Source organism: Capsicum annuum, chromosome 5, assembly GCF_002878395.1.
Source record: "Capsicum annuum cultivar UCD-10X-F1 chromosome 5, UCD10Xv1.1, whole genome shotgun sequence".
NCBI lineage: Eukaryota > Viridiplantae > Streptophyta > Magnoliopsida > Solanales > Solanaceae > Capsicum > Capsicum annuum.
The window spans coordinates 81,765,885-81,783,551 of record NC_061115.1 but is presented as its reverse complement, the minus strand read 5'-3'; the positions used below and the strand labels follow the sequence as shown (position 1 = coordinate 81,783,551).

The 17,667-nt window shown below is 30.5% G+C and overlaps 1 pseudogene; it reads left to right on the top strand.

Moving 5' to 3' along the window:
- Positions 1-510: 510 nt before the first annotated feature.
- Positions 511-17,667, top strand: part of LOC107871886 — a 34,224-nt pseudogene continuing 17,067 nt past the window's right edge.

Here is a 17,667-nt window from a genome sequence, read left to right as displayed (position 1 = left end):
TTCTTCTTACTAGCTAATGTATCAAACTTATTGGAAATTAGCACTTTTTGTTGTTCCTCTGCTTTCACTTCCCCTACTATATGCCTATATCTATCCCTTTTATATTTGCTCTTTCTAGTAAGCCACTGCTGTCTGTATATATTTCTCCTTCTCAGGTTATTATCTTCATCTTACTGATCTGTTTCTCCATCTATTTGTTGACTCAATTGTTTTCTTTGCTTCTCCATTTTTTTTCATGTAGCTCTGGGTGTTTATTCCAACATGTGTTATCATCATGACCCCGTAAGCAACATTTCTTACAGTATTGAGGCATGTAGTCATACTGTATCTGAATCCATTTGAATTTTATATCCCCAACAACATCATCCTCTTCATTAATCTTTACCCTGTGAGGTAATTTTGCTACCAGATCAACTTCAACTTTCACACGCGCACAACTTGGCCTTGTCTGATTTTTGGTTGCCATGTTGACCGTTAATGGTTTTTCAATTGCTGAAGCTATTAAAAAAAATGGCCTCTTTCGCAAAGAGGTTAGGAGGTAAATCAGGGAATGAGATCCATGCAACTCCTATTGTTGCTTCCACATCCGGTTCGAACCAAGGATCTCACTTAAGGGTGTGCATCTGCCAATACCTTTCTTTGGCTTTTATGTAATTAATAAGCAGTTGTTGATAACAATTTTACATAATCCTTCAATGTTGCCAGTCTAATAAGAATATATCTTGAATCAAGCACTCCAATATTGTGATCGCTTTTTATTCCACATTGATACGGTAACGATTTCCTCAATTCCATGATATCCGATTTTCCATACGAAAATTTACCAATAATTGGATATTGTAAATTCTCCTGCATTATTAAGCACCTAATTTCTGATGATTTCCAAGTTATGCTTGGTTCTCCTTCAACTAAACAACTGGTTTCAGTGGTACTCTTAGTTTCTTAACACATCCATTCTTAGGCTTCAATATATTAGCATATGACTCTGTATCCATCGATTCTTCATAAACACAACTTCCTTTTTCATTAATAAGATCTGTTTGGATTTTTCGGTGGGTTTACCCCACCGAAGGAGGTGGCCATGACGGTCAGCTAGAGCGAGGAGTTTTTAAGGTTTAGGGTTTTTTTATTTCGGGGGAGTTACTATTTTTTAGCAACTAACGCTTCAAGTCTTTGATATTTTTTCCTGAATGATAAATTAACTATCCTGCATCCATAAAATCATAATAACCTTCAATCTTTAGCTTACTGGCATATTTAACTTGAAATTTGATGTCATGCAGACAACTATCTTTTCTTTATAACATGCAGAAAAGATATTCAATGATAACCATTTCAAATGTCAAAACAAAGACTAATAGTTCATATCAAGACACACCTATTTGATTGTTTTATTCTATTAAGTTATACACTATCCACGAACATCTAAAAGATACCACAAATAATAAAGATACCCAAAAATATCATTTTTATTTTTGTCGGTGTTTGTATATATTGGTGTACTACTAGGCTGATTTTTCTTCCTATAGCTATCAAGGGGTCTGTACTTGTGGATACTAGATATATGTTCTATTTTTAATGAATTGTTTGGCTATAAGTTAATTCTCTCATGATAGTATTAGAATTAGAACTACATATATAAATGAGCACAAGTTTTTGGAATCCTCTTTTAATTGAAAATTTCTGATTGATAAATTGAAAACATAAGCGTGTTTGCTCTTAGTAAAGTAGCCAAAACATAAAGAAATTTATCTCCCAAAAAATCAAAGTTTTGTATTATGAGAATGGTGGATCTCTTTTTGATTCCTTTAATTTCTTAATAAAATCTAAAGATTAATTATTTATAAATATATATTTGGATATATATTAGGTTAAATTAGAGCATTTTGAGCTCCATTCAATTTTGGATTCTTTATTTTAATTTGATCGATTTGTCTGATTTTATATATTACCAATTTAGTTTATTATTCTTTAATTTATAAATATGATAAATCGATAATCAAATTAATAAGATATTTAATATCGATTTTCGTTAATTAATTTTTCATTTAACTAACAACATACACGATAAAAAAATGAGCTCATATATTTAAAGACTTTGTTTGGTGTGACGAACCAAAGAGGTATGGATATTTTGCAGAAAAGGGAAGCTGGGTATAAATGGGGAAAGAGAAGGAAGATGGAGAAACAAATCATGAGTCCCAAAACCACATAAATTGTTTAAATCCTCAATGAGCAACAAACAAAAGTAATTTAAAGTTACATTTATGCAATATGATTTTGTATTGTTTTAGCTTTTATTTTATAGCTTAATTATTAATTAAATGATATACATAGTACAGGAATATACTAAATTATAACAAAAAAATAACATACTTTGGAAGATAGATAGGAAGGTGTAATGATGGAGAGTGAAGACTAACAGAGAATTTTTATTTTAAAAACTCCACATACAAACATCAAAATGTTCAAAATTAATACGATTGAGCATACATGACACATTAATGTGATGATAAATTATAATAGATATTCATGTACCAATAAAAAGTTGTCTTTTTTAAAAATTCTTCTCTGTACATAATTTTTTATGTTATCGTGAAATACACATAAACTAATTTAATAAATTAAAAGTTTATAAAGTGAAATCATAATTACTTTCAAATTTCTAAATATTTAATTTATTTATGATCGAATAAGTATTCCGCCATTGCGAACATATTTCAAAATATACTCAAACGATTCCTAATAAGTTGGCCCAAATAGTCATTTGTGTAGTTTGCTCAAAATTCTTTTGCAAGAGTGGAGGAACGAACATATTCCATCCGTTCGTTTTTACTTGTCATATTTTGACTTGACACATTCATTAAAAAAATCATTAATAACATAACTATGTTACTATAATATTTTTATTAATGATGCTTACATTGTGTCTTGAAATTAATTTGGAGAAAAGATAATTAATGTTATGAGTAAAATAAAAAATAAAATTGTTTTTTCTTGATATATTAAAAATGACAAGTAAAAGTAAAATTACAATAAGAAAATTAGTTACCTCTAAATGATGCTTATATTGTGTTTTGAAATTAATTTGGAGAAAAGATAATTAATGTGTAAAATGAAATAAAATAAATTATTTTTTATATATAACAAATGAGAAGTAAAAATAAAAATATTATTAAAAAATTAGTGGCAAGTAAAAGCGAATGGAAGGAGTAGAAAAGCATCTAGTGAATCTATTATACCTATTAAATCCGCACACCCCCCTACAAATGGTATCAGAGCGCAGCAATTTGAAGAAATACCGAGATATTATAAATATAATTTAAAATGAATAAAATACAACGATATAAAGAATTAAAACAAATTATCTCTGAAAAATGAAAAGAATTAAAAATAAGAATAGAAAGACTACATTATAATATATTTGCCGGAGTTAGTAAAAATTCAATAGATACACAAAAAGATGAAATATCAAAATTAGAATCACAAATAGATAGTTTAGAATATGTATATCAACATGACCTATTCACAATAAAATGAATAAAGAAGAATTTATAATAGATGAAAAATATATGAAAACTACGAAGGATCAAAAATAAAAATAGTATTTTCTAATCTAGGACGAAGATATAAGAAAATAGGTGAACATTTATATCTAATGTTAGAAAAAGAAGAATTAAAATTAGAAGATAAATTAACAGCAATGGTAAGAATAGAAAAAGAAAATGAAGAGATAGATAGGAAAAAGGAAATAGAAAAAATAAAACAACAAACTACGGAAGAAATACGAAAAATAGAAGAAACCAAAAATAGTAGAATTACTGAATTAGAAAAAGAATTACAAATGTTAAAAGAACTGTATGAACAAAGACAAAAAGAAAAAGGAGAAAAAGATAGAGAACAGAAATTACTTAATGAGATAAATCAATTTAAGAAAAAATTAGAAATAAAAAACGAAGAATTAGAAATAAATAATATAGATATTGAAGAGACAGATAATTATGAGTCCGAAGATAGTGAAACATACACAGAAATATTAACAAATACAAAAAATTTAGAAATCGATGAAGAACAAAAAATTAATGAGGAAAACTTAGAAAATACCCAAACAGAAATAAATACTCTTGATAAAAAAGAAAAGTTTAAAAAATATAATGAATATGATAAATGGATACCAAAACAAATAGTGAATAAAAATTATAACTTTTTAGATCTAGACTGTGTAATAGATACAGAAAAAACAATACAATTATGGATAGGATATATGACAAAACAATTATTAGATAATAATATAAATATAACAGATGCACCGGAATATATAGAAAAAACACTAATAGGATCAGTAAAACTATGGTTTGCAAATCTAACCGAAAATAGCAAAAAAGTGTTAAGAACTAATAAACCTATAGAAGGAACATCATCGACAACAACTAAACTAACACCTATAGAATTATTAAAAAAATATGAAACAGCTATAAAAGATGAATTTGGTAGTACGACAACAATCGAAGAAGAACAAAATGAAGAAAAAGATACAAATAGAAATTTAATGTTAAAATTAGCAATATGTAATATGTGTTATATAGATGAATATACTTGCGCATTTAAAGAATATTATTACAAAGGAGCATATAGTATAGAAGAAAGTAAAGAAATAAGAAAATTATATTTTAATAAATTACCCGAGCCATTTAGTTCGAAAATAATAAAAAGTTGGGAAGAAGCAAAAATAGTAGATACGCTAGGAGCAAGAATAAAATATTTACAACAATGGTATAGAAACTTATGTGAAAAAATATAGAGAAGAATTAAAAATGGAAAAAACATTAATAAGAAATTTAGCTTGTTGCAAAAATAAAATAGCACCCCAATTTGGATGCGGAGAAAGATATTATAAGAAAAGAAAAAGACATAAGAAATATAAGAAATATAAGAAATATAAAAAATCAAAATATAAATATAAGAAACCAAGAAAAAGATATTATGTAAAAAATTATAAACATAAAAGACCATATAGAAAGAAGAAATCTATAAAAGAATGTACTTGTTATAATTGTGGAAAATTAGGACATTTAGCTAGAGATTGTAAATTACCTAAAAACCCAAAAAATAAATAAATATCAGAAATAAAAATAGATAATACCGAATATATGCAGATAGATTATATAGACTATGAATTAGAAAGTGAAGATAGTATATATGAAATTTCGGAAAACGAAACAGATAATGAAATAGATAGCGAAATAGATGAATCAAATGACTGAAGAAGATATAAAAATAATAACAAAGGAAGAATATTTAAATGATGAAGGAACTGAACAAAAAATAATATTTGACAGTAATATATTTGATGAAATAAAAGGAAAAGAATTAGATTTAAGTGTAGAGAAAATATTTAAAATACCAACAATAAAAAATATTTTTACTAGGAAAAAAGATGAATATTATGTAGTGTGCCAAAAAGAACATGTAATAGACTGCAGATATGCAAAAGGAAAAGCTAGTATACCATTAGTAACAAAAAGAATAATTAATAAAGAAATAAATGATATAAAAAGTAAAGGAGATCCAATAAAATATGTACACCTTGGGGGTACAGAGATATTAATAAAAGCATGTTTTAGAGAAGGAATAGATACACCAATAGAATTATATTTAGCAGACGATAGAATTATAAAACCTATAGAAAAAAGCATAATAACTGCCGTAAAAGGAAATCTAATATACCAAAAATTTAAATTTATAATAAGTGCAAATTATTCAGTAGCAGTAACAGATAGGAATATAGATAAATCATTAGTATTATATTGGAAAATATCAGGAATAGAATTAACCCCAGGAAGTAAAATATTTACAGGAAGATGTAAAAACCTATATGTATTAACAACAAAACATAAAATAACAGGAAAAAATAAGATTAACAAAATACAAATAGAAAGCCCATTCGAACAAATAGTAAAAACAATAGATTATAATGATTATACCTATAGACACATAGATACAGAAGAAAATTTAGAAATAGTAAATGATAGAATAAGTACAACAAAAAGAATAGCTAATGAAAAGCCAGAATCATCAAGCTCATCAAAAAGAACAAGTTATGAAACAAATTCAATAAGTAATTTAAACCAATATTACATAACGGGAAAAATAAATGAAAAAGAATATTTAATACTTTTGAATACAGGACAAGAAGAAAATCATATAGCAAAGTATCTAGTAAAAAATGAAGAAATAAAAACTGACAATGATATATGCCCAGATCTACCAAGAAGTTTAATAAATAATAAAAATATAGCAGAAAAAGAAATAATGCTAGGAATTAGAAAAATAAAAATAGAATTCGAAGTAAAGGAAGAAATGCAGAAAGCAAATATAATATTAGGAATAAAATGGTTAGAACAAGTAAAACCATATAATATAGAACATACACAACTAACCTTAACATATAACAAAGAAAAGATATTCTTAAGAAGAGCCTTAACATGAAATGAAGATATATGTAGTAATGAAGATAGTAGTAGAAGGATATTACAGTAGATATTATAATGATAGATACAGGAGCAGAAGCTAATTTATGTAGATATAATTGTTTACCAGAAAGCAAATGGGATAAACTAAAAACATCAATAATAGTTAAAGGATTTAATAATGAAGGAAGCTTAATTACTTATAAAGCTAGGAATGTAAAAATACAAGTATGGGATAAGATATTAACAATAGAAGAAATTTATAATTATGAATTAACATCAAAAGATATACTTTTAGGAATGCCATTTTTAGATAAATTATACCCACATATAATAACCAAAACAGACTGGTGGTTTACAACACCATGCAAACAAAAAGTAAGAGCAAAAAGAGTTAATAATAAAATAAGAAAGAAAACTGATTAGATAAAAGGAAGTGAAAAAATTACACAAAAGTTAGAAAATATAAACAATACTGAAGATACAGTAGAACTAGTAGTATTTTCGATAAATAAAACAGAAATAACTATATTTTCAATAAATAAAATAGAAATAATTCAGAAAAAATTAGAACAATTATATAGTGAAGATCCATTAAAAGGATGGGAAAAACACAAAACTACTATAAAAATTGAATTAATAGATAAGAACAGCATAATAACACAAAAACCATTAACATATAATTTCGATGATTTAAAAGAATTTAAAATGCACATAGATGAATTATTAGAAAAACAATATATACAAAAAAGTAATAGTAAACATAATAGTCCAGCATTTATAGTAAATAAACATAGTGAACAAAAAAGAGGAAAAAGTAGGATGGTTATTGACTATAGAAATTTAAATGCAAAAACTATAACATATAATTATCCGATACCAAATAAGATATTAAAAATAAGACAAATCCAAGGATACAATTATTTTAGCAAATTTGACTGTAAATCAGGATTTTACCACCTAAAGCTAGAAGAAGAATCTAAAGAATTAACCGCATTTACGGTACCACAAGGATTCTATGAATGGAACGTGTTACCATTTGGATATAAAAATGCACCAGGTAGATATCAACATTTTATGGATAATTATTTTAAACAATTATCTAATTGCATAGTATACATAGATGATATATTATTATATACAAAAACTAAAGAAGAACATTTAAAATTATTAGAACAGTTCACAGATATAATAGAAAAATCAGGAATAAGTTTAAGCAAAAAGAAAACTGAAATTATGAAAAACCAGATAGAATTTTTAGGAATACAAATAGATAAAAGTGGAGTAAAAATGCAACAACATATAGTACAAAAAATAATAAATTCGAAAGAAGAATTAGATACAAAAAAGAAATTACAATCATTTTTAGAATTAGTAAACCAAGTAAGAGAATATATTCCAAAATTAGCAGAAACCTTAAAACCACTGCAGAAAAAATTAAAAAAGGATATAGAATATAATTATGATGAAAAAGATAAAAAACAAGTTCAAAAAATAAAATTACTTTGTAGAGAATTACCAAAATTGCAATTTCCAGATGAAAATAAAAAATTTATATATATAGTAGAAGCAGATGCAAGTGAATATAGTTACGGAGGAGTACTTAAATATCGATATGAAGCAGAAAAATAGAACACCATTGTAGATACTACTCAGGTATGTTCAACGAGACAGAAATAAAATGGGAAATAAATAGGAAAGAATTATGTTCATTATATAAATGTTTATTAGCATTTGAGCCATATATTGTATATAACAAATTTATTGTACGAACAGATAATACACAGGTACGCTGGTGGTTAACAAAGAAAATATAAAATTCAGTTACAACAAAAGAGATTCGAAGATTAGTTTTAAATATATTAAATTTCACATTTACAATTGAAGTGATCAGTACTAACAAAAATGTTATTGCAGATTACATATCAAGACAAAGCTACACAGACTGAAATAGTAGAGGAAGATACTCTAGAAAAAATACTTAACACCCTAACTACGCTTTCAATGAAAGTGGACAGTATGGGTAATGAGATAGAAAAGCTAAAGACTAATGAAGATAAACTGAAGTCTATAGCTACAAATCAGCTAACTCAGCAGTGTGCAGAGCTATGTCGATCGGAAGACATTAAAAATCCAGAGCTAGAAGGAGACGTTGGGACACTCCATAAAACCCATAACATTTATCAATCTACTTCTGCAGGTACAAGCAAAGGAGTTAATAGGCCAAGATACCAGAATGCAAATATGAACAAAATATTTGAAAAACCATTTACCCCAAAAACACAAAAAGATCATTTATTCATACCCCCATAAGTTAACACATACCGAGATAGCCTAAACCAAGACAAAAAAGTATACAACTACACCTCCCAAAAATACATAGAAAATATATACAGAGTACAAACCTTTCTAAACCATAACCCCAGAGCTACAGACATCAAAGAACCAAATACCAATTATATAACCCAAAAACTACAAGGATACAATAAATTAATCGCACTACCCAAAACAAACCCAAGCCTAGTTAAAACCTGTTTTGACTATGGACTACTAAATACCATATATACCCACGACGGAGAAGAGCTAACAGCTATGGAGGAATTATACAAGATATTCACTACCTATAAAAGAATAACAAAAGGAAATTTATTTTATATAAAGTGTTATACTGCACCAGCAGAGATATTATATGACGAAATAAAACCAGTTATACAAGTTGTAAAGATAGGACTAACAAGAGATATGATTAGACCAGAAGATATTACGCAACAACCAGAGATACCTAGAATCGAGATACCAGATTTTTATGCAAATAAAAGACTTATTGGACTAGCTACGATCATCCAAGAACTAGCAAATAACTATGCTAACGGAAACCCAATATGGAGCTACTATTCAAGAGATCATCAAATGATATATTCAAATTCAAAAGAGCTACGACAAGCAGATATGGAAGACGTAAGACAATGGATAATGGCGCTACTTAACCCAGAAAAACAATCTACCGCAAGAGCGATAAAAAAAGGATTTATTTCAGACGGACTGTTAACAAGATACTGTAAAATAATTGGACATAAATATCCAGACCACCAATGTTCGAGGTGCAATGGAGAAGATAATATTATTCCAGAGGTACATCTAGAATAAAGAAGACAAAATGCCAGCTGGAAAGATAAGATAAAGAGCAATAATGGAGCAGATAAAGATAAGAGCAATAATGGAACAGATACGACAAAATCAACGGAGACAAGATACTGTACAAAGGCAGAATTATTGTATATTAATGTAACAAAAGTCTTTATTGGAATAGTTGTACATTAATTAGTTTGTTGAAATTGTTGAAAAACTTTACGTAAAGTTAAGTTAGAAAAGTTAAGTTAGGAAAGTTAGATAGGCATAGGCCCTCTTTCTTTGACTTTTTTAGTCTTAGTTTTTAGAAATTAGAAACATGTGTAAATTGTAAACTTACTTTTCTCGTTCTATATAACAAAGGCAGAAGGCATTGCAAAAGGCAAGCCTTCATGCGTTGAAGCACCTTTGCTCTCTCCAATCCACAAAAAATATTACTCAGTTAATTAGACAAACATATTTCAATGGAAAAAGCTATGGAACAACAAAACTCAGAAATAACAAAGCTACCCGAACAGGTATATCTATTTATGATTATGAATAGCTAATTTCATAATTCCCAACAATCATGATATGATAAAATAAATTCATATTAGTTACTTTATAGCAGAATTATTCGAAGAATAATATGTTAAGAAGTTTATTAACAAAGAGGAAACGGAGAAATATCCCTAAGGACTATGCCATCCTAAAGGTGAAACCAATGAGGCAAGAAGCCGTGGCGGGGAGTAACCAGAGTAGAGGCGCTGTTTAAGGGAAAAATTATCCGGATTACCATGTTAATAGTGACGGAAGAACATATTATTTAAGAATAATCTAGTATATAGTAAGCTAAGATGACTATATTTTATGTACATGGTTGAAGGGAATATTTTGAAAAAAGTAATTTTATGAAAATGAATGATAATATATCTGATGTGATGGTAGATAAATTCAAGATACTTATTTTGTATGCACTTAGAATTATAAAAGTAGCAGATATAAGAAAAATCATATTAGAAAAAGCTTTTGGTGAATATTACATGACTAGAGTAAATTATATACCATATCTACCTAACTACTCTTACAAATATTTACGATGATAAAGTTACATAAAATTTTTAGAAAAAGATATAAAAAATATGCAGTTACTATAAAAACAGATAAAAGTAAATATAGATAAATACATGGAAAATAAAGATATAAAATTTTTAATAAAAATATGCAAAAACTACTAAGGCTAAAACAAACAACTACAAAACACTATAATAAAACCAATTTTAAAAAAATAGATCATTTAGATTATCTTAAAATTTTAATATTATATATACTTAAAAACATAGAAATTATAGATATTAAGAAAATAATATTAGAAAAAGTATTAGACTACGAAAATGAAACTATAAATTGTCTAGAACAGTTATACGAAGAAATTTACCCAGAAGAATATTATTCAGATTAAAAAATGTTAGAATATATTAGACAAACTAGAGAAAATCAAGAAAATCTAAATAATGAAATTAATTATAGAAACCGAATTAGGAAAATAATGGAAGACCTAAAAGAAAAATTAATATGGATAGAAAAAACCTTAGAAAATTTAGATAAAAGTACATGTGATAGTTTATATAATTTAAAAAACTCACTACGAGAAGAACAACACAAGATAATAAATAACATTGAAAATCTAGAATTAGATGTACATTATAGTACAGATAGGATAAATTACTATACAGGAATTTGTAACTCTGCAATTACTACAGGATAAAATAATTAATGAATATATCTTACGAAAAAAGTAAATTATTAAAAGATATTAAAACAAAATATCCACGCACTAATAAAAATAGATTCACTAGAAACCTACTAAATCTATTATACCTATTAAATCCGCACACCCCCTACAAATAACCGAAAAAATCAAAAAATCAAATCGAAATTTAATTTTCTCTTCAGTTTTTTGATTTCGGAATGGTTTCAATTTCAAATTTTAGAAATTCAATTTCGGAATGGTTTCAATTTCTCTCTCTCTCTCTCTCTCTCTATATATATATATATATATATATATATATTCGATTAAAGCGGCCTGTGGCATGTTAAAAAAAGTTATGTATCATGTTAGACATATAGTTATTTCATTTCATGCATGTTGAGTTATTTATATTTGAAGTTGAAAAATAGATTTAAAAAAAATATTCTTCTAAAGTAAATCACCAATTTTAAATGTCCATTAATCTTTAAAATCGAAATAAAAATTTAAAACAATTGAACCAAATTTGTAGAAATCAAACTAAATCAAATTCATTTCAATTTGATTATGATTATCATTTTTATCAATCCAAAATTAAAAAGCCAAACCAATATTAAACGATAAATTCAACAAATAGTTAGAGGAGTAGTGAGCTTGACTCCCGACATCAAAGAAGAAACTAACTCGACAAAGCAATGGAGAAGGAAGCTAATCTCAACGCTGCTGAAAGAGAAGAACTTATCAATACATTCTGTGAAATACTTCTTCTTCCTCTAAATCGGAAGTCCTTTTCTACCTAGAAAGCCATAATTTTAACTTAGACTCCTCTACTCCACTTTTCTCGAAAACTCTTCCCCCCCCCCGCCCCCCCCCCCCTCCGCTGTTGCCGCCGCTCCAGTCTCTTCGCTGAATTTACAGTCTTACTCTCCTTCTCACTCCGAGTCTTCATCTCCCTCGCACTCTCGATCCCCATCTCTATCTCCGCCTCCTTCTCGCAGCTCCAAACGAAAGCGAAAACCTTCTAATGCTTATTATTTGAGGTCATCTAGACCTAGAAATGCTTCTATGTCTGCAACTTCTGGTGATAGTAGTGTTGCTTTTGGGAGGAAAAGTGTTGGGATTCACACTATTGCTGATCTAAATCGTCGACCTCCGACAAGGTTCGAGAGTGACTCTAATGAGGCTCAAGAGTATTATACTGGTGGAGAAAAAAGGGTATTTCTCTTACATTTCTTGCTCGCGGAGCCAGTTAAAATATGAAGAAGTGAACATATAAAAAAGCAAAGGGGGTGTAACCCCAGTGGCCCTACTTGACTCTGCCCCTGATTTGTTGTTCTACTTTTATTTATACTTGTAAAAAATGTGAAAAAGTGGACTAGCATGAAATTTGATAGACTTATTAGAGTTTACTAAGCATAACCCCTCCTATCCCGGATAAGTGAAGAAAGTTTTAGTAGTAATAATATGAGGGATAGGATGAATACAACAACATACCCATTGTAATCACTCCAAAAAGCTTCGTATTCCCTCCTATTTAGACAAACCTATCATATGCTTTCCTTTTCTTTTCTTAAACTAGCCAGTAATGATTCTACGATCCCAAAGAGAATAAATGTCGTAGTAATTTGTTAATGTTCTATTTTTATGAGAGAGATTCTAGTATTATCCCTGGGCATTGAATAGCCGAAGTTCATTTATCTAGGTGGAGCTTGGGAAACTAAGCTTCTTTACAGGATTTCCTCTTTTGCAGCTGATGATATGGGCAGATACTTTCTTCCTTGAGACTCTATTTGGAAGTAAAAAAGAACTACTCACATGCTTTGCCCCTAGGGCTTTGGTTCAATTTAATGGTGTATCACGTGATTTGTGAGTTACGTGTATGTCACAAGTTTGAATTCTATCATCTACTAAACCCTTATTTAAGTGGAGAAAGATAAAAGGGGTGAACCTATTATTCACCAAGATTAAACCTTAAGACAATTGGCGTTAGAAGATGTTTTGGTTATCAAAAATAAATTGTTCCCCAAGAAGTAAAATAAATTGCAAAAAGGTTATGACCATTCTTGTTCTTAGTGATTGGGGAGTCCTAGCCACTCCTTCAAGGCTGGTAAAAGGGATGAGATGTACTTATCAAACATGCCTTATTAGACAAAGCTTGACTGCTATGAATCCTACCAAAGGAATTGTGGAGACCATTGAGAAATACTTGGCTATACCAAGTGGAGTAGAAGTGAGCAAGGAAACATAGGCCAATAGAGGAAAAATGTACTTGAAAAGCTGGCCACTATGGACAATATTGCTACTGATAGATCATTAACAGAAGATGAAGAATTGGAAAAGGCATCTTTACTCCTAAATCTGGAAGGTTTAATAAAAATTAAGGTCATATACTTGAGACAAAGATTAAGATCTCTTTGGTTAAAGGAAGGGGATAAGAATACCGAGTTCTTTCACAAGATGGTTAATGCACATAATAGGTACAACAAGACCAACTACTAGTTCAGGGGAACATTGTCCAAGAACCAGAAAGAATTCAAGAGGAAATAGTAAACTTTTATCAGAAACTCTACTCAGAAGAGGTTTAATGGAGACCTACCAGCAATATCATAAATTTTGCCCAAGGCTGACAGGTGAGAAAATGGAGGACCTAGAAAGAAAATTTTATGAGGAGGAGATTCTAAGGTGTTTAAAGCAATGTGCTGTTGAAAAAGAACCAGGACGAGATAGGTTCACGATGGGGTTTTACATCAAATGTTAGGAAGTGGTGAAAGAGGATATCATGAAGAATTTCAAGAATTTCGATGATCAAGAGAAGTTTAAAAAAAGCTTCAATTCTACCTTGATAGCTCTTATTCCGAAGAAGAAAGGTGCAAAAGAGTTGAAAGAATTTAGACCTATTAGCTTGATCGGCAGTATGTATAAAATATTTTCAAAAGTGCTCACTGAAAGGCTGAAAAAAGTTATAGCCAAGCTAGTTGATTCACAATAATTGGCTTTATTAAAGGGAGGCAAATTTTGGATGTTGTTCTCATAGCTAATGAAGCGGTAGATTCCAGGTTAATCTTGAAGAAATAAGGAATTCTATGCAAATTAGATATTGAGAAAACATATGACCATGTAAATTGGGGCTTCCTTTTTGGTAAGAGAAGATGGGATTTGGTTTCAAATTGAGACAGTGGATTAAATTTTGCATTTTTCGGTGAGTTTCTCAGTGTTGGTAAATGGATCTCTAGCAGGTTTCTTTAATACATAAAGAGGACTAACGCAAGGTGATCCTCCATCACCTTTATTTTTCTTATTAGTTCTTTAGGGACTTAATAATATGATCAAGAATGCAAGTAGAAAAGGGTGGTTAAGTGGTTTTAAAGTTACTAGAGCTGGAAGGGTAAGTCTAGAGATAACCCATCTCCAATATGTAGATGATACCTTGATCTTCTGTGATACCAAGAGGACCAACCCAAGCTCTTAAGACTTATTTTAGTTATTTTTGAAGGAATTTATGGGCTACATGTCAGCTGGAGAAAAAGTTTCCTATATTTAGTCAATAAAGTGCCAAACATGGAAACTTAGAAGTTAATTCTTGGGGGTGAAGTGGGTACTTTACCAGCTACTTACTTGGGTATGCCTTTGAGGGCCAAATCCAACACTGCAGAAATCTGGATTGGGTGATTTAGAAGATTCTAGAAAGGTGGAAGTCTCAATATCTCTCTTTGGGTGGAATATTGACTCTAATTAACTCTGTTCTTAATTGACCTAACCCAACTGGGGGCCTTGTCGTAATGGGCATCCCAAGTACAACCAGGACCGGGGACCACCCCCAGTTACCCAACCCAACCACCATCAACATACCTTGAGTCGGTTGAATACCAAACAAATAGCAAGATAGCATAACTGGACAAGGACTGACTCTTGGATAGGTCTATTACTAGACCAACCCTACCCAATCATCCCAACCACCAAACCGCACCAACCAAACCACCAAACCAAACCAATATCGAATCAAGGGCCATAATATAGGCCAAAACCAAATGATATCCAAAACATAATATTATTAATCCCAAAAATAAAATATGATGAAACAGTGAGAAATTATGTCCAATGATGTCAGCCCCAATTCCAATGCCAATATTGAGGTCGACACCAATACTGATCCCATCCATTCTAACCCATAGCAGTACCACAGAGTCTCTAACCAAAAGAGTAAAAATATCTGGTTGGGATATGCCCCCAACCATAGCCAAAACCAACGTCAATAAATAAATCAGAATGTCAAAATATCCACAACATGAAATAGAGACTTTCGAAAAGATGGAAACTCACCACTTCAATGTAATAACTGTCATCGAGTCAATCACTATGTAGGACGAGTAGAACAACTGGTTCCTGCATAGCGTGGGCATACAGCCACCCGAAAATGGGTTAGTGAGTGATCGCTAGCATGAACTCATGATAAGGATAAAATAATGCCATTTATAAAACCAAGTAAAACTATCCATATACACAAACCATACATATATATGTATATATGCCGAGAAAGGGAACCAAGTTTAGCATGCCATTAAAACCTTTACCTGGGTTGTGTTGCTATACCATCCTAAACCACCTACGACCTATATGGGTTCAGCTTCTCCTGCTGAAAGGGCCCAGTGCGTGAAGCCGCATGACTAGGGAAGAAAACCTGGAATGACTAGTACATCCCCTAAATATAAAGTGTGACATCATGCACACGGTCACCAAGACCAAACCTCACATCGGCAACTATGAGTTTCCAGTTTTGGTTCCCCTTGGACCTCTACCTTCCATGGCTTTGCTACACACCCCACCATTATTGCCCAATTAAAGTCATTTTCCATCAAAACCATTATTCTATTATTATTAACGGAGGTTATTAGTAGTGGTATCGTAATACCAACAATAACTTGCAAGTATTATCCTTAGCCAAACCTTTGGGGATTCCATGTACCTCACAGGATTTCCAATTAACCAAAACCATGGCCACCAAGGCCTTTCCAATCCATTTAAAACCATTTAAACCATTCATATCATTTGGGGTTCCATTACCAAGTTTAAACCATACATAAGTTCCACTGAAAAACCAATATTATAGTGAAAACATTGTTAAAGGCATTTTATCAAACACATTAGAGGTAAAACCAAAGTCCATTACAAAATAACCATTCCCATGCAACCAATTATCCAAAACCACTATTAATGCATATAAAAGCACAATTAAAACATGGGAAAACCATAACCAAGCATTTCTAACCAAACCCCTAAATCATATTTGAAAACTCAAAATAATACAACATTCAAATCATAAAAACATTGTAATAAACCATGCCTTTAGTTAGAACTAACCATGAGGGAAGAGAGAACATGCCTTAATTGACAAAGTAGATGGATGGAGAGAAACTACCAACAAGATCCCCAAATTAGTTCTCTAGTTGAAAACCTAGATTTCTTGCCCAAAAGCTTTTGAGAAAATTATAGAGTGTTTAGAAAGAGTTTCTAAGTGATAATGAATAGAATAATATGGTAAATAACCTCCCAAGTGAGTTAGAAGTCGTAGGACCTTATTAGCGTACGTGGGAAAATATACAGAATACCCCCACTTAAGCTGCACAAAATTCCATCACAGGGGTACGACTGTCCCTCACAAGTCATACCCTCTGATACGAGTGGTATCCATCACTCATATCCTAAGCCTTAACCCTTGGACCCAACACTGTCCCGTGTACAACTCATCCTACCCAAGTCGTATTGACAGCATACAATCTGTACTCTTCACCTGTATCCCTGGTAAGAATCGAATCCAAGAAGATTGAACATTGTCTACCATATGAGTCCTGGGTACGGCTCATACCCTGGCTTACGATTTTTGGTGAGCCACTCGTACTCATATCCAACTTAAGTTACCAAGTCTAAGGTTAAGTGAAGGAACCAAATGATCTGTATCCAACCATACGACTCGTACCACTAAGTCGTACCCATTCCAGTGACCAAAATCCATCCTACCAACCAACATCGGTCAGCATACGACTGGACCAGAACATTCGTACCCTAATATACATCTCATACCCATGAGTCATATTGGGTCCAAAGACCAAAATTCCAGAAAAGTTTTAAAGATCTAGAAACTAGGGTGATTCATTGATGTATTTCCAACATACATAATGTCTTTATTTCTCGTCACAACAGGAATCATCAATTGGTTGGATAACATTGAGAGAAAGTTTCAACGATAAGAGAACAAAGAAAGGAGGGGGTACCACTTAGTCAAATAGAAAATAGTCAACAACAACAACAACAACAAACCCAGTGTATTCCCACCTAGTGGGG